Source organism: Gobio gobio, assembly GCF_949357685.1.
Source record: "Gobio gobio genome assembly, chromosome: 13".
Lineage (NCBI taxonomy): Eukaryota > Metazoa > Chordata > Actinopteri > Cypriniformes > Gobionidae > Gobio > Gobio gobio.
The window spans coordinates 32,343,702-32,363,511 of record NC_137106.1 but is presented as its reverse complement, the minus strand read 5'-3'; the positions used below and the strand labels follow the sequence as shown (position 1 = coordinate 32,363,511).

At 36.3% G+C, this 19,810-nt stretch overlaps 1 protein-coding gene across 1 annotated transcript in view; it reads left to right on the top strand.

Annotated features, from left to right (window-relative positions):
- The window catches only part of clmna (calmin a), a 41,104-nt gene that overhangs the window by 1,136 nt on the left and 20,158 nt on the right, over nucleotides 1-19,810 (top strand). The gene's annotated exons all lie outside the window — the stretch shown is intronic.

The window sequence follows — 19,810 nt, the reverse complement described above, 5'->3', positions numbered from 1 at the left end:
CAACAACAACAGATGCCCATCGATAAACGCGTGTGTTAAGGGGCTATGAGTTAGTAACTTTAGTTTAAAAGAGTACAGAGACATTTTTATTGGTCATAACTTCTGGAGAAAAATAGAGAGACATGCAGACACTAGACAAAGATGAAACTTTTTAGAATGTACGTGTTGACCACCTGCATTTAAATGGAGTATAGGCTACGTGATCGACTATACACATACGCAAGAAAATATACTTAGGGCTTAACCTCTTAACAAGCGCCCCATTTTTGTGGAATTTTTTGAAAACGATATACCCAAATGAAAATGTCTGCAGCTCTTAAACCCTATGGTCTATATTCATAAACCTGGTCTTATTTTAAACTAGACACTTGAAATATTGCTACCCAAGAGTCATAATAACTCAAAGTAATATGGGAACAGAGTAATATACATGTAAATATACATGTAAGTGACTCACGTTTTTTGTTTTTTGTATTCACTTAGGGAAAAAAAATATTATAATTTAATGTTAAGAGCCTGAAAATAACTTAAATATAAAACTGAATGTCTAATCATGTCATGATTCAAATATGAGGATGATTCTCTCAGTAATGTAGCTTCTGTGAGCTTTTATGTCAAGAAAAGTCTAGGCGTCATTTCAAAAAGGCCATTTATTTCAGAACATTTGCTATTGTAAAGAGTAGTTTTTCATTCAAATAAATCTGCAATAAACTGCAATATACTACTAATTATATTTGTTATTATTATTCATTATTTTCTATGATTAGTAACTTGACAGCTGATAAGAGTATAAATTTGAGAAGTTCAGACAACCAATCATCCTAAATGAATTACTAAATCTGTTGTATTTTTATGGACATGATGCAGAATCAATGGGTCACTGAAAAAGGATTTCGGCCTTTTCGTTTTCAAAGACAACTTATGGAGAAGGGAAGCAACAGTTATCAGAATATAGTCTGCATGTGACTGTTCACCTGCAAAGCAGCATCAGGTCCTACTTATTTGACGCATAAACAAGAATAAATCATTGCCCTGGAAAGAATTGATTTAATGAGCAGGAGTTTTACACATCACTGATTGTGCATGTTCTTGGCTTTGCCATCAATTACTTTAATGTGCACCGTTAATCGCTGCTCAGTGTTGGCCGGTGGCATTTCAGGCTGTTATATATGTGTTTAGTATCGCAGGTTTCATTACTATGAATGACTAAACACACGTCAAGAAGGGAGAGAGTGAACATTAGGGCTTTTAAGTAGCTCTCTGAAAACTTTCAGATTGAATAGAAGCCCTCTGGCTGGCCTGCTCCTGTGCCCTAGTGCTGTTCATTGCAAGAGGGATTTAGGATGTAATGTGGCTTGTATACGGCTTAGTGGAAGAGAAATTACTGGAGAATATAAATGAAACATTGCAGAAAACAGATGCTGGAAGCAGATTACATAACATTTTGTCTTCATTGAAAGAGCAATGCCCTCTGTATTGGACCACTGGAATCTCAGTGCAATAGTCTGCAGACCCTTGAGAGCTTCCCAGATAATTGGGATGCAGTCTCATCTCAGGGCATGTCTGCTGCAGGTTGGTTTTGAAAAGGAGGCAAAATCCATATCTATTAAAAGTGCATATGCACACATAGTCCACTATACAACATTTGGTGACAGCTTGAGAAATTACATTTTTATTATCAATGAATATAGTAGATAGTAGAGTTACAGTTGATCATTGTAGTATACATGCACTTTTTCATGATTGTCATATCACCTTTTCTTGTATTTTACTAGATATCTTCACCAACAATACATGATGCCTAAATCGAATATGTATGTTTCTCAATTCCTATTATCAGAACTTGACAAAATATATGACGGGAAAGTCACAAAATGCACAACAATGCAAGTGCATTTTGCAATGTCACTAATGATTATTTTGGCAATCAAGTAATCAGTCGATTATTTTGACGATTAATCGATTAATCTGATAATATTTTCTGTGGTAATAAAGCCTAAGTAAACAATATAGCCTTTAAAATGACTTTTAAAAATGACTTAATACCTGCAGAAGAACTATTACTTGTTAGATTTTTGTTTACATAAGGAAAATACAGAGGATCTTGAGATTTGATTTCTGTTCAGTTTATCTGTAATCTCTATATTTCTCCAATAAAAAATAAAAAACAATGCCGCAATAATAATTGGTTCAAATTAGGTATCAAAAGCACGTAATCATTTGGTTTTATTGAACATCACTGTTAAAATACAAAATGTAATGAACATAATATAAACATGATCAAGTTATGCACATTAGGTATTATAACAATGCCGGCAGAGGGCGCCAAGTCTACCAAATGCCTGATGATTTTTATTGTTACACTTTACAGCATGGTCAAATCCTTGTTTAATGTTGACCAAACAACATTTAATTCAAATTTCCACTTAGGGCCAGATTTATTAAAACAATTTTTAACCATTTACAACCCTAGAATTTGTCCCTAGAATGAAATGGTTTGTTTTTGCCTTATTTGGAATGGACATGAATAGTAATGTGGAGTTCTGCTTTGATTGGCTGATTGGCATTGTCTTTATTTTCAGTAAGAACTTGCAAAATGTAACGTCAATAGCCTAAACGTTAACTAGCATATGCTATAACATTAACTTTACACGTTAACGCCATAACGTCAGCAGTCACAACTTTGTTTTTAGAATTGTAAAAACATTTTAATTATTGTAATGTGTCACCGTGTGATTTAAAATGATAGCTTCTTCACTTTGAATCACAAACTCTAAACAGCGAACTGGGTAGCGTGTTAATATGTTGTAAAGTTTTTTTTAACAAACTGTCCGTGATGAAATGGGCCGAGCAAACGAACAACTTTGGATTAAATTGGTGCGGTATCCGGTTATAGTTAAACATCAACCATGCCTGTTGACAGTTTTGTTTTGTGGGAAGTAGGTCTGTGCGATATTGAAGAAAAATGCGATGCGATATACTTGTTAAATAATGCGATATTCGATATGCGATACAATATTGCTTTAAGTGTGTAAAATCTATTTAAATTATATTTTTTTAAAAATATTGAAGAAATGAGAATGATATAATTTATGTGTTTCACATTCTTTCTGGGAAAAGAAAGCATCGCTACAACTTCTGAAAGTGACCAGCAGTGTTTTAGCAAAAATTTATGTCACAAATCTGACAATATAATTTTAACATCAATGTAAACAAACAGAAAATGTAATGCCAATATATAATTTCCAAAAACTCTTTGCTTGACTTGGTAATATATAGTTATATCAACCTAAAACTTAACATCAAGAACATCCAGGTAAACAAAGACACCTGAACTAGGGGTGGATGATTATTTTTATTTTTATTTATCTAGAACTAAAAACAGTAGTCATCACTTAAATTAAATATACACTGAATACACTGATACATAATAAAGCTACAAAGGTAATTCAGCCAAGAGCACTGAGTGATTTTCTCGTTTTCTTTTGTTGTTTGACAGACAGCGGCAGGTTTACAGTATTAGCAGGTTTACTGTATTAGCAGGTTTACTGTATTAGCAGGTTTACTGTATTAGGCTGCTGTCACTTTAAGACCTAATGCACTTTAAGACCTAATGCACGGATCCTATTGCCACGTATTCGGTTTCTTTCCCCAACTGATATCGTTCGCTTAAAGCATTAACGACTGTGTTTACATGAATACTAATCAAGACAGCCATTTTGACACAACTGTGTGTGTATTTGACAGTTTGAGTGTGTAACAAGACACGAAACAGAACTGAAGTGATCACATGCTTTCAGAGAGGCGGCTTGTGCGCACGTTTCGGTGTGTGTGTCAGACCGCGCGATACTGCAAGGAGTTGTTATTCGCAAGTTATTGCGTTTAATAACTCTTTTTAACGTCAAGCAAGTCACATAAGTCGTGCAGTGCCCAGTCTATTCTCTGCTATATGCATTAGGGATGCAACAATACAGTTAGTCCATGGTTCAATACATACCTCGGTTTTTAACCACGGTTTTCGGTTCGGTTCTGATGGCTTGTCACATCTGTTTTTTGCTTTCTATTCTTAGGCGACAGGAACAGTAAGAGGTTAAGGAGAAAAAAGACTATTTTTTATTGCAATACTCTTTCTTTATTTTACTTAAAAGAATTGAAAAACCTTACTTAAACTTAAAACTTTACTTAAAAAAAAACCTTGTACACATTCCTAGTGTATTGTGTAATATAAAATAAATATAAATTAAGATTTACATTGGTAGCTCAGAGCTGTACAGCTGCATTTAAGTATGAAATTGAATTAATAAATGTAAAAATAAAACACTACATAGACTTCACTATAAAATATACACTGATTCTTATTAAAGCTACTGTATTAGTTTTTCAGTCAAGAGCAGTGAGTGATTTTCTCTTTGTCTTTTGTTGTTGTATTAACATTAAAGGGATAGTTAATTCAAAAATGAAAATTCTGTCATCGAGAAATTAATACAGGTTTGGAACAATTTTTGAGTGAGTAAATAATGACATAAGTTTAGAGGTGAACTGGCCCTTTAAGGACAACGTGTTCACTAGGTGCGCTGCTGTCAATTTAAGTCCTGTGTGCATCTAATTTACAGACACACACACCGATTTTACTTTCACTTTAGACATAACCGACTATGTTTATGTTGATCTTGTGTGTATTTGACAGTATTAGCACAGTAAGACAACTACTTAGTTCAGTATTCATGTGTTTGACAGGCGTTTAGTGCGCACGCTCGGAAAAGCGCATAACCGCGCACGTGAATGAGCCGGCAAGGCTTTAAAACGCATGCAAATAATGAACTTTCTTGATTGTAGATAAGAATAACTATAGTGTTCCGTGAGTCTAACTCTACCACTAACGTGTGATGTGAATGTATGTCGTGTTGTTCAGTATTGGGATGGAGGCAAATGATAGAATTTGTAGAAAAATAATTAATTTAATGCAAACCGCAATTCACAAGCGCGGATTGAACCGTGAATGCCGTACCGAACGGTTCAATATTATATTGAGAATTGTGGCATCCCTAATATGCATCAACCTAAAACATACACTTTTCACAATGTTGAAGTAGTTGTTCACAATGTTCATATTAAAACCATTCAGATATTGCGTGCCATTGCGATATGCATATCGCGATGTGAACATTTGCGATATTTCGATAATTTCGATATATTTGGTATATATAAGTGGGAAGGGTATGAGAAGTCCTCACATCCCCTGCACAGCCTGGAACATAACATTTATTTCCATGATCTGCCATTTTCGCTATCCTCGCTTGATGCTTGTTTCTTTACAATACCTGCAGAACTTCCGATGATTCGGCTGTGCAGTTCCGCCTGGCCTTGAACATGGGCTGGCATATGCAAATGTTGGGGGCGTACATACTAATGATCCCGACTGTTACGTCACAGTCTGTGTTATTTTGAGATTCGCCTATTTTTCCGTGGTGTTTTTCACGCACAAGATTTACATATGAAGGAGGAAGCAATGGTGTTTGAAACTCACGGTATATGATTTCCATGTACTGAACTCTTGTTATTCAACTCTGCCAAGGTTAATTCAATTTTTCAATTTAAGGCACCTTTAAATACTCTCCTCTCATGAATTTTGCATCTGAAAGGGAAACTCCTACAAATGCATATGCAATAAGGTCAGCCACAAAAATAACAGTGTCCACGCCTTTTAAGCGCTAATTTATCACTGCGTGTCTTTAGTAAATCCTGAGTTTTTTTAACGCCAAAAGAGGTTTTGCGCTGACACAAGCTGTTAGTAAATCTGGCCCCTAGTCTTAGTAAAGTAAAATTGTTGTTAGGGCTGGGCATTGACACAAATTTCATGGTTCGTTTCGATTGTTATTTGGAAGCTTGCGATTCAATGGGATTCCCATTTCAATTCAATTTGAAAAGGCAATTTTTCTCGTAATAAATTGATTTAGGAATTTTATTGTATTTTATTGTATTTTACTGTATTGTATTTTAGACTGAGAAAGCATCTGTTTGTATCCAGGGTTCAAACTTGGTCTGTAAGTGCTTCTAAGAATCTTCTAAAACGGTGATAAAACAAAACCACTTGCCACAAAGCAGAGCACCACTCATGATGGCAGCATTTAGTACCTAAGAGTCCGACATCTGCTGAAGCGTTCTGAAGTGCTGAAACAGAGCCAGTGTGCACTAGGCTAGAAAAAGTGCAATAAAGTAGAGATCAGTGTGACTATATTGGACATTCTTTGGATGAGTTGTCAAGCAGGACAGATTTTCATATGAAGTGTTGAATGAGAAATTGCTCAAGTACCCCTCTCCCTCCCTGTTTCACATGCACACTTGCATACTTTTTTGGCACTTTTTTTCAGGAAGCGCTGGTCTACATTAGAAGGCTTTTCAAGAAGAGTTGGCCGTAGGGAAGAAGCCTTAGCTTGCAGAAATGTCGGGAAATCGGAACAGTATCTCCCTGTCTTTTCCGTTATTCTCCTGTTTTTATCTGTAATTTTCCTCAGGCTGCTGAAGCAACTCCGATATCCACTCAGCACAAATTTAGCCTCACTTTAAAGTATTCCCTTCTGTTCCCTGTTTACGCAGGGAACATGATGAAATCTTAAGTAGTTCATTCCTGTTGTGCGGCATGTTTTTTGTTTTTTTTTAGGGGATAATCATTTACTCACCCTCATTGTGTACTCTTCCAAACTTTTGACTTGCTTTCTTCTGGAACAGATAAGAAGATATGTTGAAAAAAGTAATTTTGTCCATACAGTGAAAGTCAATGGGGTCCAATATTTGTAACATTCTTAAAATGATCCCCTTTTTGTGTTCAACAGAAGAAAGAAAGCCATACAGGTTTGGGACAACTTAAATGTGAGTAATGATGACAGATTGACAGATAGCACTAACCTAATGCAGTCCATATTTGCATTCATATATTTGTTGTAACATTCACTTAAAGGGACAGTTCACCCTTTTGGAAATTGAAAATTCTGTCATAATTTACTCACCCCCAAGTTGTTCCAAACCTTTATAAATTTCTCTCTTTTGCTGGAAACAAAGGAAGATATTTTGAAAAGTGGATGGGCCCCAAACAGTAGATGGGCCCCATACTATGGAAGTCAATGGGGTCCATCAACTGTTTGCTTACCGACATTCTTCAATTCATCAACTTTTTGAAAACGTGCTTTCCCTGTTTTTTTTATCTTCAATGTTCTTGGAATTACCTGAAGAGTCTCAGATAAAAGTTACTAGTACAGAAAGGAATGTCCCTGGCATTTCCCATGACCCTCCTTTTTAGATCTGAGGGATTCTGTTTGGCTCTGAAACATCTAGAGGCGCATCGTCGGTGGAGGAGAGCTATGCTGTAGGTGTACCATTATCTATATTTAGCCGGCACTTTCTCCAGCACGCATGAGCGACTCGCCTGCCTGACATAGGCTGCATGTAAGGAGGATGCAGGAGTGCTAGAAACCTCTGCAGCTGAGAAATTATGTACGCTTGGTTAACTCTATAGTTTCCAGGCCAGTAACTGGTGAATCTGAAAGTCAATGATTACTTTAATCACGCTCTGCATATGGGATGTTTATAGTGTGCTGTTGTGCTGTGTGCATGAGTTTATCATGTGTGTATCATGGAGACAGTGTACATTTTATTAGTGATGGTTGCCAATGAAATCATTACTATATTGTTCACGTCTGGTTTTCTTAAGTCATGGTACAAAGTTTAGGCATTCACTTTTTTGCCCTTGTGCCTTTTCTGAACTATTTTAGGTAATGAGAGCATCAAGAAAGCGGTTTTATTAGTTGCAGGTGTTTCTGTCGGCTGGCACAGACCAGTGGTGATGAATAGTATCAGTGTTCTTCTGTCAGTTTTATAAGTAGTCTCATTGTCTAAAACAGCCAAGTTTTCCTGATTAGCCAGTCATCTTGATAGAAAGATGATAAAAGTCTTATTCAAAAACAAATGGTGTAATGACTTGGACTTAAATGAATGGCACTGTTCGTCGTAACAACACAGCCACCCTTTGTCTCTAAAACAGAATATTGTTGGGTAATCAATGAGGTACTTAAAAGCTCGGGGCGTCTGTTATGGTTTTGTTCTCATGATACACAAACCGTCAAGAGTCAAAGGGTTTTTTCCTTGACAGTTTTGCTAAATTGTCGGTTTTACATTTTTCACTGCAACTTGCTTAGGGAGAGAAACAAGCTCTAATTGCTCTTGCATAAGAGTCTCTTGGTGTCAAGTAGAGTTTGGCTTTTGTGAAGGGATTAATTAAACTCTTTCGGGTTGACAGATAATAGCCATTGTCCAACAATAACACCCCTTCTGCTGATATTCAGAACTAAATGCTCCAGGGTTACAAAACTGAGACAATACAACTTTTTTTGTTTGTACACATATGTGCCATTAAATATGTTTTCCAAAATATGTTTTATAAAAAATGTTGTACGGTTATTTTTTTAATCGCTTTATACATTCTGCTCACCTGTAATTGGAGGCTCTTTTCGCTTGACATTGCACAGCTTGACTACCTTATTCCCACTCGGGGACATGCGTATGATTCATTTGTTGTTTGAAAAGTGCTGTTCACATTGGGAAGTCCTTATGCCTCTAAACAAATATAATTGTGACATTTAATCCCTTTTTAAGGATGTAAACACTTCAGTGTTCACCTCTTTTATCCAGGACTAAGTGCCTCAAAATACTTTTTATGGGTGAATCACACAAAACCTTTCAAAAATAAATATTTCCCCAAAATCTAAAGGAAGAAATATATTTTTTGGACCATGAAGAGGTTTTGCATTGTGACAATTTTCATGACATTTTAAAGGCACAATATGTACGATTTTTTTTCGTTCAAATATCCAAAAACCACTAGCACAGCGTTATACATTTTGTTCACTTGTGTACTAACATTATCCCGAATGTTTCCAACATTGTTTAAATCCAGAGATATTCGCAGTTTTAACTAGTGTAGCGTCCCTCCTCATTGCATCGCCTGTCAATGGTGTCATGTCTGCATTATCCTCAGTTTCCGCTTTTACTGCCGTAGAAACTATGGCAACATGGTGAGTCTCATGAAAAAATGCAGAAGTAGTACTTGTGGCGTCTCGTCCCTCTGTTGTTGTTTCGCACCGTCTCCATGGACAACAATTATTTGTCATCGTTTGCAGCAGGTTCTGTCGCCAAAGATAACAAGAAATGTAAACATGCAAGTGAATAAAAATAAAATAAATAAATACAGAAATAAAAACAGGAGGAAAAAAAAATATCGGTGTGCCATTTCCAAGTCTATGGGTGTGTAATTAAATACAGTATGTTTTACATAAAAACAGGGCTCCGAACCGGTTCAAGGAACGAAAACAAAAACCGGAAAAACGAACGAAATTTTAAGAGGAACAAAAACGAAAACGAAATCAAAATCAATTTAAATCGTTCTGAACAGAAACGTTAATTTGAAATGACCATTAACCGGTTAATAACGTTATTTTATCGTTCTCTTTAATATTTTTATTTGGCAGTGACCAATCATGAATTGAGTAGTACAGCATGTGACGTTGACGGATCAAGCGTGAGTGAAATGCCCGCGCACCAGTCATCTATGAATCTACCGTCAGTGCTGACTCAGAGCGCGCATTTTCAAGATTCAAGATTCAAGATTCAAGATTCAAGAGTTTTATTTGTCACATACACAGTTATATACACAATATACAACTGGCAGTGAAATGTAAACAGGTCCGCTCCATGGACAGTGCAAATAACAGTTACAAGAAATTAAATAGAAATAGAATAAAATTAGAATAAAGTAGAATTATAAATAAATCAAGTAAAAGATAAAAATAGGAAATAAGATAAAAATAAAAATATAAAAAATATGTGGATATGATAAGTGAGATAAACTGTAGACTTAAAAATAAGTGGTTAACATAAAATATATAATATGTATATATAAAGAAGTATAATGTGCAAGGTTTATTACAGGTTGTTACGCAGTAACAATAGGGACGTAAAGTGCAGTGCAATTGCAGTATGTGGATGTTAATGTTAAAAGACTGTATGTTTATGTGTGTGCGGGGGTGAAGTGAGTCACGTGACTGAGTTCAGGAGTCTGATGGCCTGGGGGAAGAAACTCCTCCTGAGTCTTTCAGTCTTTGCCATCAGGCTACGGAAGCGCTTACCAGATGGCAGCAGGGTGAAGTGAGAGTTTGCGGGGTGATTTATGTCTCTGATGATTTTGGTAGCTCTACCTCTGCAGCGTTTGGTGTAGATGTCCTGCAGAGACGGGAGAGCTGAGCCTGAGATGCGCTCGGATAAGCGCACCACTCTTTGCAGGGCTTTGCAGTCGTGACTGGTGCTGTTCCCGTACCACGCTGTGATGCACTGAGTCAGGACACTTTCTATCGCCCCTCGATAGAAAGTTTTCAGGATGGCTGGTGAAACCCTGAATTTCCTCAGCTGGCGCAGGTGGTACAGTCTTTGCCTGGCTTTTTTCACCTGTGTCTGGATGTGTGTAGTCCAGGCATTTTCATGCCTCAAGTACATTTCTTTCCCCGCTGAGGTCTACAAATGAATGTGCAGGTATTGGAGGACATTTCTTTTCGAACGTTTAAATAAGCAGTACGGACTTTAAGCTCAAATAGACTGATTTAGGCTAGTTTATGGATTCCATTTAAGCCTATCCAAGTAGGCTATAGCATCTATCAAACATTTTTCCTATAGTCTTTCAGATTGCCAATACAGGACAGGTCAATGTTTTCTATATAGACGGTTGATGCTTCGTATTAAATGGTATATTTGCCATATTTCAATGTTTTTTATTTGGAGCCTAATGCGCGATGCGCTGTGGCCACTGTTTGTATTAGTTTTGAGCCTATGCTTTATTTTTCAGTTATGCACTTTATTTAGTTTCTGCTCTTGATCTGGCTTGTTTAATAAATATTCCTTTTTTATTAAAGTGGACAACAAAAGATAATAGTCTATTCGTGTCTCAGCCGCAAAGCTGAGCTGATCCTATGTTCAAGCTGCACAGAGCTGCTGAAATGATAGTTTCTGTCAGTTATTATAATACATATGAAAAAAACAAAAAAAAATTAAAAACGTAGACTTTTAGACTCTACATTTTATTGCATATTCCTCAAAAGTTCTTGTGATGATATCACTACAACATACTACTATAATTTCGGAAATCATAGGCTATGATATTGCGCAGGTGCACATGATGCAACGCTGTCAGAGCCGACCGACTTGTGTGTCAGATTCATTTCAGTGCAAAATAATCAGGTCAAAAACGATTTAATATACTGCAAATAGCCTACTAGTTTTTTATGTTTATTTATAATTCATTTAGGCGGACAACTAGGCATGTGCCGGTATCAAATGTTCATGTTGCGATTAATTGCTGAAGCTTTTATCATGGTATACGGTATTATCACGATATTGAAATAAGTTGCAAAAAAATTGTTGTCATACTATAACAGGTTTAATAACTTTCTTATAACAAAAGAACCAAACATTTAAATACAATAAAGCAATACACAAAAATGTATAAAGTAAACAAATATTTAAAACAGATTAGGTGCAAAAGAATTATAAAGAACAATAGGTAACACTTTACAATAATGTCTCACCTGTTAATGCATTAACATTAACAAAGAATGAATAGCTACATTTTTATAGAAGTTATTCTTCTTTGATAATGTTAGTTTAAAAAAGCAACTGTTAGTTAGTGTAAGCTCAGGTCCATTAAATAATACAGTTACAACTTTTGATTTTAATAATGTGTTATTAAATACTGAAATGTACATTTTAACTAAGATTAATACATGCTTTAGAAGTATTTTTCATTGTCAGTTTGTTAATGAATGAACTAATGTTAAATAATGGAGCCTTATTGTAAAGTGTGTGACGGAACAACAGTCAGAACATATTCAAACAATATCTAGTGCATGTAATTTAGTCCAGATTAAAATATAAATTGTTTAAATTTGAAAATGAATAGCCTTAAGTCTTTTCACCTTATCGTTTTGTTTACGCGGGTTATCGGGGAAACGGCTGGATTTCTGTTGTTCCGTCAGCGCCCTCTGCTGTCTGAGAGTGAATGTGCACTTCAGCGTGTCTCCTGCACTTGTTCCGCCATGTGCTCGGCTCATGCACAGTCTGTTTACATCAGTGTGCGTTCCTCTTTGACGTGTTGTTCATTTTAAACGGTTGATGCGTAAAGTATTCTTAAAATGTATTCTAAAAATCATATAATATATTATTCGTAATAAATAATTATTCACGGTATTTTGAAGTGCCCACGATAACAATATTGTGCATGTTCATTATTGTGGTATATCGTATTACCGTTTACCGGCACATGTCTACCGACAACAAGGCTACCAAGTACTGCGCACAGTGCGCAGCGAATTAATTTAACGTTTTTTTTCCTAACGTCATTTTTACTTCAGTCGACCAAGATTTTCTTTGGTTGATTACAGCCCTAGTCACACGTCGATTAACCGGTGGGAAAATTTCCTCACCGTCATATCCCTACTGTGCATTCAAGGACATATTAGTTAGTCATAGGGGTTAAACAGATCGTAGTTGATCCGTGATCCATACAGATCAGGCTCCACGGTTTGGGACGCTTGTGATTTGCGGATTCATGTGTTTTGTCTTGCTAGTTTACACATTCAATAGATTTTAAACCATTCCAGCACTGAAAGAGGCAGGGGAGAATTTAATTCGGTACTCACGTGCTGTTATCTGTACGCACAGCCACACACACCTAAAGCGCGGACACACGCAGAGAGGCGCATTTCAGAACTCCGAATTGATTCTTCTTTTGTGTCTCCATGCATTTGGATGGACACATACACAAATTTTTTTGTCTAAATACCCATCTCGGCAAGTATTCTTGTAAACAAATTTGGTTGTGTCTTAAATGAACGTGGAGAGTTGAGAAAGAAATCGGATGTGTATCGCTAAATTGGATCCATGCGTCAGGTCTTAAAGTGACAGCAGCCTATAAAGACCTGCTCTTGTCTGTCATTGATGTTAATCAAACAACAAAACACAGCTTTAACAAAAATGTTTCTATATTACATTTATACAGTGAGTGAACAATGTTATTTTACATTTAATTACTACATTTCTGTAACTGAGATGAATACTACACTACAGTTAGACCTTACTTTGTAACTTTGTTATATTGTATTTATCTATGCTTGCAATTAGTGTATTTGTTATTAGTTAAGCTTGTAGTTTTTGCTGTTATCAGAGAACTATAAGTTAGCTTTATGTAATAAATGGAAAGCAAAGTTACCCCCCCCCCCCCCTCTTTTTCTTGCTGATCTGAAAAGTGATCCGATCCGTGACTCATAAACCGCGATCATTCGAATCATGATCCGAACCGTGTGTTCCGTTGAACCACTAGTTAGCAAAAATAAATACAAAACAGACCTGATCCGAAAAATAAAACACTTGGATGTGTATAATCTGCATGAGTAGAATGTTACAAAAACAGTTCTATGTTAGAAAATATGTCTTATTGGGATGAAATGTGACCTGAACATATAGTGCTTTATAATAAAGTAGCATTCTCCTTCTACACAGGCAGCAGGTCTTTGTGTAGCACGTGCTGCTCACTCTGGATTGAGACAGAAGCGTATCTAAATGTATTTATTTAGACAGGGAAAACATTGACATGCTCACAATGGCTGCTTTCAGAGTTTTATAAAAACTGAAGCATGACTCAGTGACGTTATCCTGTGTGCCATCTTTTAAATGAATACAGTAGAGTTTTTGACCATTTAACTTGTGTATGGAAACCCCCAAATACATTCCACAAGAGATTATGTTGTGTAGTATAGCGTTTGATAAAAGTGCACTGGAAAGAATGGACAGCAAATGCAGGCATACAAGTTGTCATTCACGGCCACCTAATCACAGTGCCATTACATTTTGTACAATTTGAAATATTATGATATATCTGATCCAGCCAGTGGATTTACATTTTTATGTTTTTGGTGAAACGAAAAGAAAATTCTCATTGCTATTGGCATTTTTAATTTTAAATACGCCTTTTAAGCTCACCTTTAATTTGGTAGCCTACCCAAATAAGCGAATTGGTCTCTGGTTGGACAACTGGACGATTTTCAGTCAGTAAATCTAAAAGGTAAGGAGGAGCCAAACCGTTTGAAGATTTAAACACTAAAAGCGGAATTTTGCAATTTACTCGATAACGCACAAGCAACCAGTGCAAAAGAACGTAAAACCGGTGTAAATTGGTCCTGTTTTTTAGTACTAGTTAAACATCTCTCAGCCGCATTTTGAACTACAAGTCATAGATAGAGCTGACTGGCTAATCCCAAAATACAGTGTACCCAGTAATCCTGCCTAGATGTAATAAAGGCATGAATTACTACTTCAAAATAGTAGTAAATAGCTAGTAGTCGAAGCTGAAAGAAACATGATTTGACCACTGTATTTGACACTGTAGTTTGTTTACCCAAGGCTTCACAGAAAACTATAACTGTTTATAGAACAGATTTCCAATTCTGATCCCGCACCAGCCGATCAGCTTCCATTGAGATGAATGGGAATGGTACGAGTTTATAGACCTCCTTGGTTGCACCATAAATCAAACTCTTATGTTGTGCTTTTGGAAACCATTTTCATGACTACATAATTGACCAGTGGTTTCTATTTTATTCCCCTCTCCTACTATATATGGGAAACTCTCCTGTTTGAAATTCACAATGTCGCCTGATGATAAGAATGGTTGGTTTCCTGCTGGATGATATCTCACTTGGCAAACCCATTCTTTGCATGTTAAGCAAATAAGTGTCACATGATTTAGAGTCTGTGTATTTATCAGGTGACTGAAAGTAAAGAGTCCTAAACAATAATATATCTGTTAACTGAGTCTTAAGTGACTCTGTTGGTTCTGAATTATTTACATTTGATTCTGAATTTGATTAATATTCAGAAAATCTGAGCATTTTAGGAGATAATTATGTATCGGAGATAGGGTTCTTCCACAGAATTTGCATTTCACCAGAAGAAACATGTCATTCTGTTTGGACAAAACATTGCTTTCATGGATGCATGCACATATCGGATTTGAGCTTTTAGCTTTGTTGTTTCTTGATTGATTTACTATGAACTATTATTTTGAAGAGCATGTACAGTCATCATAGCATAAAGCCACTGAAGTGAACTTCTGTAGACCTCGCAATGTAGACGCTGGAGTGGACCAATTGAAAATGTGTCTGTGCCATGTAATATTAAGTTATATGTGGGGCCTGGGAACAGAAAATAAAGAGAGTTTGCTTTGTTAGGCAAAAGTATTGCAAATCAGCTAATGCTTAGCATACGAATCAGACTTATATTACTAAAGCCGTCATGTTATAAATTCATGCAGCCCTTGACATAATACAACAACATTACTTTTACAACAACGGAACGATTAAATTGCTTATAAAATACCATAATGAAAACGACTGCTTCATTATTGATTAGTCAGTTTATTCATTAATGATTAGTTGAGGCTTTGCACAGAGATCCTCCATCAGTGATGGCACTTTGAAGTGTTGAAAAAATCTTTTCAATAAAAAAATAAATCCTTGTTTACTTACATTTGGCTGTAAATGCAATCATTTCAGTTTTGCAAAACACTTTGTGAGGATTAAATGTTGCTTTCATCATTAAACTTCAAATAATTAATAGCACATGCACAAAGAATGAAAGAAATTTTGTTCAAAATAACAATTTATTGTTAAACATCAAATTTAAGTTTTAAATGAACCATAACGGGATCTTAATCTTTTATGCAACATAGCTACGCATTTTTAAATGAATGATAACTTCAAAAGGAGTAAGTGCTGGAAAATGCCTTATTTGTTGTCACAAAATCTTTCAAAAAACCTTTATTAAGACCATTCTTTTTTTTTTTTTGCATTGGGAAATTATTTTCATGACAGGGAATATTAGTTGTCATTTGCGTATAGTGACAATAAAATGGTATTTTTTAAAAATGAATCAATGAAAAAATCTTGAGATTAATTTGTTTATATGAGATTTATCTGTTTATATGTATTTATAAATGTGGTATTTATGAAATTTGGTGAACAGAAACACAAAACTGCAGAACTGCTGTCCACAGCAAAACAAACTGGTCCTAACAAAGACATTCTCATGAAAGTTCCAGCTCTGCTCATGTTGAACCTTCAGACAAACAGAGTTCAGGCCCGTCTGTCACACTTGAGAGCTCAAAGCTGTCCTGCACAGCCAGGCAGTGGCCTTTTGTGTTTGAGCGCTGGCTCTTTAGAGCTGGAAGACGGCCCCCTCATTAAACAGACATGGTCTGTGCAGAAAGATGGAGAGGACTGTGTTCTTGGCTGGGGCCCCTGGCCTGAAATGCTTTATAGCTTCTTTGGCAGGGAAAAAGAAATCGAGGCTGGCGTGTTAATGTTCTTTGTGATTTCTACAAAGGGATTGCTTTTGTAGTACTGTAACATTGATATTGCTTCACTAAAGATCAAAGTTATTATCTAGTTTCATATCTTTTTATGATTTTATGTAGTACATAAACGTGTATCATCTTCTAATATTGGAGGAATCGTTCACTTTTTTATATACATACATATATATACAGTTTTTTATATACATTTTGGTCAATGTTGTGTATTTATTTGTGCATGTGCATCTTCCCTCTCCCACTTTTAGATTAACATTATCAAACGCTCACTTAAGGTTATTTTAAAGGGGTGGTAAAACACATTCTTTCGAAGGCTTGATTGTGTTTGTGGGGTGCACAGTAACATGTGTTCATGCTTCGTTTTTAAAAAATTGCATTATTTTTCATATATTTGACCTTTATTCTACACTGCTCTGTCCCTCCTTTTAAAAAACGGTCTGATGGTTTCCGGGTTGTATGAAGCCGGTCCCTCAAAAATACGCAGTGGGCTCAGATTGGTTAGCTGGCCCAGTGTGTTGTGATTTGCTAACTGCCTAGTGCACGTTTGTCGGAAACGTCACGCCCCTTACCTTTACCGGTTGACTGTGCTTTGGTAGTATTAGAAACAATGGCGTCAATAAAACCATACCAATCTGAGCCCGAATCAGACCCAGACAATTTTAGTGAAGATGATCGAGCAGAACCTGTTCAACCTGTTCAGTCCTAATGAGTAAAGACTGCGGATCTATAGTGATCGCTACTGAATGGGACTGTTACTTTTGTATTTTTAGAACGATTATAGCCAAAGATCTGTCGCAAGAACTTTTAACCCAAAACGAACACTAAACATTGGCTTTATAGTAGCCAAATCAAACACAGAACCATGTTTAGCATGCCTGTAGATAAACAATACATAAAATCTCTAATCAAAGAATCATTTACACTAATGCCAGGTTCGCTGTTGAGATTTTAAAAAAAAGTTTGTAACATTAGGTGTTTGTCCGATAACGTTAAGTATGAATGAGCGTTGTCATCTGTGTACTTCCTTGCTACAACGTACAATTAACAATACAAACTATTACAGGAAAACACATATAAAATAAATCATACTTACAGGTTGTGGCCCGTAAACCGCTTCTGTTTTTAAATCCATCTTTCAGGACAAGCCGTTGTGCGAATCCTGCATTTAACTCGCGAAGATTGTGGAAGCTTTCCTCCATGAAATGTGCAGCGGGAGCTGCGCGCGCCCGTGTGCATTCACACTGGCAGTGTTTGTCTCGCGCAGCTGAACCGCGGCTCGTGTATTGCAAATACAGACGAATATTGTCCATTATGTCACATTTTCCGGTCTTCTCCTCCGACCCCTGTCTGTCTCGTGCTTTGATTTATGATGGGCAGCATATATCTGCTGCAAATGTGACCTGTTCCCCTCTGTCTCATACACACATGCCTATAACATGCTGTATGTTAAACGCACTGCAACGCACCCCCGTCCCTAGGAAGGCTGAACAAAGTGGACCTGCAATCCGGATGAAAATAACAGTGTGTCGTCGGCATTGCGGCAACAACACTCCAGCCTACTAACCACAACAACGCAGAGATACAAAATGGCCTTGCCCCCCCTTATTTAATATTCTCGGAGGAGGGGTTTATGTAAATATTGGGGCTGGTGATGTCAGCAACCCTGGAGGAATGTCTAGTAGTCCCTACCGGCCGTTTGCTGTAGTCCTTAGAAATTGATATCTTTAAAAGCAGATATCTCCCTTTGCTTTAGTTGTAACTTTGCAGATGTTGTTTATGCTCAAACAGCAACATTACACACTAGCTAAAGTTAGAAAAGTGAAATTGTGGTTTACCACCCCTTTAATAACACTGCTTAATGATATATTTACTTAATTTCAAAATGAATCAGTTTCTCGCACATTATATTATCATGCCTATATTTAATTGTATCACTTTTGCACTTTTTACACAATTGATTTAAAGGTAACATTTTACAAGGTTTCATTAACATTAGTTAAATACTTTAGTTAACATGAACTAAGAATTAAAAATACTTCTACAGCATGTATTAATCTTAGTTAATGTTCATTTGAACATTTACTAATTCATTATTACAATCAAATGTTGTATTTGTTAACATTAGTTATGTACTGTGAACTAAATGAAAAAAAAAGAACAGCTGGATTTTTATTAAAGAGCACCTATCATGGAATTTTGAAATTTACCTTTCATGTAGTGTGTAACATAGATCTAAGTGAACAAAAACATCCTGTGATAGCTTGAAATATGACAGTGCACCGTATATATAGTTATTTTCTTTCAAAAGTAAGAGTCGACTCGGAGTCATTTTTAAGAATCATTAGAAGACCGAAGCTTTTTCTCTGACTAGTTGACGTCAACTTGTCAAGTTATTTGAATACGATACGCCCACTTATTGCGCTCCAAGACGGCAGTGAAAACTAGAAAACATCATGGCCACGAGACGCTGTGTTCTGAAGTGCGACTCAAAAGCAAACTTTTTTCATCTGCCCAAGGATGAGCATTTGAAGACTAGGTGGCTTGAAGACAAACCATACATCGTCGCGATTGAGTGTTTATTATTAGTCGTCAAATGTATGTTTCGCGATCTCAGGAAGCTTTTATTATGGACTTTTATTATGGCACATGGTATCTTCTTCGTCTATCTGTACCATATATGGATTACATGTGCACAGAGCGCCCTCCGGCTGCCAGTATGAATTGAAAACAACACACAAGAGACTCAATCGCTCATGATTAGGCTATTTCTGCCCATTTTGAGGAAGTATTGAATAAAAAATACTCCTCTGTTTAGAAATTTGACACAGACATATGAGAATCTATCAATATGTCTCCTCATCTGCACACTTTTGAACTAAAAGCCCTGAGGGATGTTGATTTGTCGCGAGTCTTCCTGAGGAGTTTTTTTATGAATGAGATCAGCTGAGGCTCATATTACAATCAAACAGTACCGACGCGGTTTTCATATTCATAACTCCTGACACATATTAACAAATTACTGTCATTATAAGACTTTGATGGGCGTTCCGTTTCCGAAAATATCTGCACAGACTATACCAATCACAACTGACTGGGTCATCTGACCAATCACCGCAGATTAGCGTCACGTAAAGGCGGGGTTTTGAAAAGTGAATCACTAAAGGAATCATTTGAGAATCGCTGTCAAAACAGGTAAAAATAAATGCATATTATAAGAAAACTAAAGTCTTTTTTGTCATTGCATGCATGCAAAACTGTTGTTGGGGACTTCTAAAACAATATTTGGAACATTTTAAATGCCATGATAGGTGCTCTTTAACTGACATTAATAAAGATGAATTAAATACT